The sequence below is a fragment of the Alexandromys fortis genome, unplaced genomic scaffold (assembly GCF_014885135.2).
Source record: "Alexandromys fortis isolate MF-2015 unplaced genomic scaffold, M_Fortis_MF-2015_v1.1 scaffold_84, whole genome shotgun sequence".
In the NCBI taxonomy this organism is placed as follows: Eukaryota; Metazoa; Chordata; class Mammalia; order Rodentia; family Cricetidae; genus Alexandromys; species Alexandromys fortis.
The window spans coordinates 4,645,458-4,651,595 of record NW_026068017.1 but is presented as its reverse complement, the minus strand read 5'-3'; positions in this window follow the sequence as shown (position 1 = coordinate 4,651,595).

The window sequence follows — 6,138 nt, the reverse complement described above, 5'->3', positions numbered from 1 at the left end:
CCCTCAATAAAACACTTGCAAACTGAATTCAAGAACATATCAAAACAATCATCCACCAGAATCAAGTAGGCTCCACCCTAGGGATGCAGGGGTGGGTCAACATATGTAAATCAATAAATGTAATCCACCCTACAAACAAACTGAAAGACAAAACACAGGATCACCGTATTAGATGCAGAAAAAGTCTTTGACAAAATCCAACACCTTTTCATGATAAAAGTCCTGGAGAGATTAGGGATACAAGGTACATATCTCAACACGAGATAGTTTATAGCTAGCCCATAGCCAACATTATCTTAAATGGAGAGAAACTCAAAACAATTCCACTAAAATCAAGGACGAGCAAGGATTCCCCTCTTTCCTTACCTAATTAATATAGTGCTAGAAGTCTAAGATACAGCAAAAAGAAAATGGAAGGAGATCGAAGGGATACATACTGGGAAGGAAGAAGTCAAAGTATCTTTATTTACAGATGATGTGATAGTACATAAATGACCCAAAAAATTCAACCAGGAAACTGCTATGGCTGATAAACATCTTTAGTGAGTCGACTGGATACAAAATGAACTCATAAAAATCAGTAGCCCTCCTATACATAAATGACAAAAGGACTGAGAAAGAAATCAGGGAAAGAGCATCTTTCATAAGAGCCTCAAATCATCTAAAATATCTTGGGGTATTTTTAACCAAGCAAGTGAAAGATTTGTATGATAAAAACTTCAAGTCACTGAAGAAAGAAACTGAAGACATCAGAAGATAAAAAGATCTCCCATGCTCATGGATCGGTAGGATAAACATAGTAAAAATGACCATCCTACCAAAAGCAATCTACAAATTGAAAGCAATCCCATCAAAATTCCAACACTGTTCTTCACACATCTTCAAGGGACAATTTTCAGCTTAATATGGAAACACAGAAAGCCCAGAATAACTAAAACAATCCTGAATTGTTAAAGAACTGCAGGAGGTCTCACCATTCTCTATTTCAAGCTATACTACAGAGCTATAGTAATAAAAACAGCATGGTATTGATCGAAGGAGTTAAACTGAAGACCCAAACATAAATCTACACACCTATGGACACCTGATTTTTATAAAGAGGCCAGAAATCCACACTGGAAAAAAGACAGGATTTTCAACAAATGGTGTTGGTCAAACCAGATGACTGCATGTAAAAAGAAAACAAGACCCATATTTATCACCTTGCCCAAAACTCAAGAACACTGGCTGCTCTTCCAGGGGCCCAGGTTTGATTTCCAGCACACAAAGCAGCTCACAACTGTCTTTAACTCCAGTTCCGGGGATTTACTGCCCTCTTCTGACCGACGCAGACACTGCATGCATATGGTACACATACATACTTCACAGGCAGACTACCTGTACATATAAAAATAAATACATTTTTAAAAATAAAAATTGGGGATGTAAAAATGATTCAGTGGTTAAGAGAGCTTGCTGCTCTTCCAGAGCACTCAGTATGAGTTCCCAGCTCCCATGTGGGGGCTCACAACTGTCTGTCACTCCAGTTCCAGAGGATCTGATGCCCTCTTTTGGCAATCATCAGACATGGACATGTGCATGCAGACAAAACCCTCATAACATGACCTTGTGGTCCCAGCTGAAACAGGAGGGTCGTTTGAGCCCAGGACTTCAGGCCAACCTGATGACAGGGTGAGCCCCATTTGTAAGCAACAATAGCACACCCACACTGTTTACTGGTGGAGTCCTCCATTCATACAGTCGGACTGCAGTGGACACCCCAAACTATAGAAAGTCAGCAGCAGCTGACTGTGGACACCTCAAACTCCAGAAAGCCAAACTGCTTATAAATGGGTGTACTGTATTTAGAAATTGTTCTGAAGAATGTTAAAATGAAGTCATAATGGATTGATTAGGCTGACCCTAAATCCAGTAAGTATAATGTCCTTATAAAAAGACCAGGGGGGTACAGGGACACAGGCAGAATGTTGTGACGATGAAAGAGGCAGAAATGACATTCTGCATATCAAGGAACTTCACGGGTTGTTGGCAGGACTGGTGGAACCCACGGAGACAGAGGAGACCCTCCTCACAGCCTTCAGAGAGCATGGTCCTGCCTCCACCTTGGTTCAGATCTATGGCCTCCAGAATAGTAAGAGAGTAATGTCTGCCCCGTAGAGCCACCCAGTTTACGGTCATTCAGTATAGCAGTCTTGGGCAAGTGACGGCTTTGCTAGGAAACACTCTGCAGACAGACTTACACACAGCTTGCATTCACGTGTGCCTCCATGTTTAACTCCACATATTGAACACACCACGTATCCAATCTATTGCAGTAGCAGAACTGGCTCGTTTCCTCTTCTCCAAGAGCTTGGCGCCCATTATTGGGTCACCTCCTCCCGAAAAAGTAGCAGTTTCTGCCATACGCTCCCTCGGTCACCCTGTCTCACCGGGCGCTGTTCTGACTCCCTTGTCTGTCCGTTCTGGCAGACAGACACACGCCTCACTTCCACCCCCCTGAGCCAGGTGAGTCCCTGTGCGGGTTCCTTCTCAGCCACCGCTGCCTCTCGTAGCACGTGCTGGCCTGGGCTGCTCCGCACGGATTTTAACATTATGTAAGCAGTATGTGTTGCCCGTTACCTCACGCGATCTGCATCCTCACTCCGCGCCAAGTTTATGAACTTCACTCAGACAGATAGATGCCTTGTAACGCTAGCTCACCCATCTGAGCTGCTGGGTCGTATTTCCTGATGCGAATTGTCTCGGTGCAAGGACGTTTGGTTGTCTGCTTCGTTTTGTTTTTGTTTTTTTCTTTCTGTGGCAGGCATGGACTTGCCTCCTGGTGCAGAGCAGTTTTTCTAGGGCAGGTCCCCAGAGGTGGCTTCACCGCATCATCGGTCGAGCATCACCATGCCAGGCACTGCCAAATGCTTCCCTAAATACTCTCTTTGTCCCTCCTGGTTTTCGAACCCGCAGAACAACTGCTGTTGGCTCATAGTTCAATGCCGATGCATTCAGATCTTTAAAATGCTGCCTGTCTGGTGGGGCAAAAGAACAGATAAATCTGATTTTATTTGTATTGTCCTTCCTGTGAGGCTGAGCATCCCTCCCAGTGTTAACTGGCTTATTGGACTTGCTCTTTTCAAAAAATGCCTGCTGATATCTCTCTTTTAAATTTTTTTAAAAATTATCATCTTCGGTATGACTTTTTTTTTTTTTTTTTTTTTGGTTTTTCGAGACAGGGTTTCTCTGTGGTTTTGGAGCCTGTCCTGGAACTAGCTCTTGTAGACCAGGCTGGTCTCGAACTCACAGAGATCCGCCTGCCTCTGCCTCCCGAGTGCTGGGATTAAAGGCGTGTGCCACCACCGCCCGGCCTGACTTTCTTGTCTGTATGTATGTCTGTGTACTATGAGCTTGTCTGGTTCCTGTTGAATCTCCTGGAACTAGAGTTACAGGCAGTGTGAGCTGCCATGTTAGTTCTGGGAATGGAACCCTGGTCCTCTGGAAGAGCAGCCAGTGCTCTTGACTGCTGAGCCGTCTCTCCAGCCCTACTTTAAACATTTTTGTTAAGCTAAGCCTTACATTGAAATTTAAAAATTGAGCAATTTGCTATAAATCTTAACGTGCTATTTATCATAGTATTAACATTTGAAACATATGTATCAATTTGTTGTTATTTAGTGAAAGTATGTCATATACTTTAAGTCTATCATTTGATATTCATTTAAACTAGTATGTTATGAAAATGATTGTTTAATCTGTAAATAGTTGGTTTTCTCTTTCCTGATCCTGTGCCACTAGGATCGACGCCAGTGTTAACAGAGGCAATGAGGGAGAGTAAAGTACTCCAAGAGGATGCTTTATTACTTTAAAAAAGATTTATGTTTATGTGTGCTTGCTACGTGAGTATATGCACCATGTTCCTGCCTGATTCCCCAGGAGACCAGAAGACGGCATCAGAACCCTTGGAATGTAACAGTTGTGAGCCATCATGTAGGTGCTGGGAATTGAACCCAAGTCCTCACAAGGGCAGCTTAACCACTGAGTTGTCTCTCCAGTCCCTAAAGAGTATGCTGCAAAGAAAATGGTTTTTCTTTTCTCTCTTTTTTAAATTTCTTTTTCTTTCTTTCTTTTTTTTTTTTTGAGACAACGTTTCTCTTTGTAGCCCTGACTGTTCTGGAACACCTATTGACCAGGCTGGCCTTGAACTTTCAGAGCTCTATCTGCCTCTGTCTCTTGAGTCTGGATTAAAGCTGTGTGCCACCACCCCTGGCCAAGAGAACATTTCTAGCATTCCCTATTAAGAATGATGTCTGCAGGGCTGGGGAGAGGCACGGTGGATAAAGCACTTGCCCCAAGTGTAAGAACAGGAGTTCAGGTTCCCAGAACCCAACCTGCAGTGTTCTTGTCCTCATGGTCATGAGCACACGATACTTGAGTCTTTGGATTTCTAATGTTAAACTCCCTTCATATTTCTGGGATAAATGCAACACACACATACACACACACACACACACACACACACACACACACACGTTCTCTCTCTCTGCTCCCACCTCTGTGGGATCCAACTCTACAGTCATTCTTAAAGGAAAACCAGCCTCACTAGTTCCACAGCCCACTCTGGGCTCCCGCCTTAGTCTGAAGCTATTTTTCTTACCAGCGCATAACCCTTTAGCTGTTGCTGAGACACGGTCTCGGGGTTTTACCCTGTAGCCCAGGCAATCTTCCTTTCTCAGCTTCCTGACAGGCACAAGCCGCCATTTCTGCTCCCCCCCCCCTTTTTCTGTGAACATGGGAGAGTTTCAAAAAATTTTATACTAAGGAACACACATGGTTTTCAGTAAAAACCATTTGCATATGTGGAATGTGTGTGTGTGTGTGTGTGTGTGTGTGTGTGTATGTATTTTTAAGACAAGGTCTAAATAGCATTGGCTGTCCTAGAACTCACAGTGTAGAACAGGCTTTCCTTGAACTCATAGGGATCTGCTTGCTTGTGTTTTCCAAATGCTAGAATTAAAGAGATGGCCACTATGCCCAGCTGTATGTATAGTGTGTGCCTCTGTGTGTGTGTGTGTGTGTGTGTGTGTGTGTGTGCGTGTGTGTCTGAGATGACATGTGCAAGCAGGGGTTAGAGGATGTCAGAGAGGACATCAGATATCTTGGAGTTTCTCAGAAACAAACCTAGGTCTTCTGCAAAAGCAGCAATTGCTCTTAAACACTGAGCCACTTCTCCAGCCCCGAGTTCATTCCTTTGCTGCTTTGCTACTTGCTGGTATGACTGCTTCTTTTAAATACCATCTCCCTCTTCTCAAATAAAAAGAAAGAGAAAGAAAGAAACAAAAGCAAACAAAAACTGCTTAGAGAGGTTCTTCCCAATGTTAACTTTGGAAAGAGACCAGTTCAGTTCTGCACTCGATTGGTCTTGTCTGCCTCTAAAGAGATTTTCTCATTGTCTCACAGTTGGTCGCTACTATTGGCTTGGGCCATCTTCCTGGTGAAACATTTCCAATTTTCTCTTAAAATTATTTTTATTTTTGGTTTTGTTTGTTTTTTTGAGGCAAGGTCTCACCATGTGGCCCTGGCTGATCTGGAATTCTCTGTAGACCAGGCTGGCCTCTAGCTCACAGATCTGCTGTCTCTGCCTCCCACCGGTTAGTTTTAAGAGCCAGTCTTCTGAAAGGTGACTGCTAGGCCGACCAAAATCCACTCCTCCCCCCACCACCACCGCCCCCATCACCATCACACAGCAACTGCTGCACGCAAGGCAGCCCTGTTAGGCTACCTGAGACCTCTGCAGCCTGATGTAGCCAATGGCAACCACCTTGCCGATGAAACAGCGGCAAAAGCTGGCGCATCGTATTTCCAGCTGTTTCTTAGGACAATGGAGCCCTACAGATCTTCCTCTTGCTTCACCTGTGTGAACCGGTGCCAGGGCGGAGCAGGGAGATGGCAGGGCCCCAGGCCCCAGAGAACAAGTGACTCAGACTCCCCCGCTGCTCAAGACCATCATGGGGAAATACTGTGTGAAAGGCCCTGGTTTGGTGCAGCAGCTTGGCTTCCACCCTGTGGAGCCCCCTCCAGAGCCCTCTAAGCCCCTCCAGCCCATGCCCCTGAATGTTCTGAGATGAAAATCCCGTTACCAACACCCCATCCACA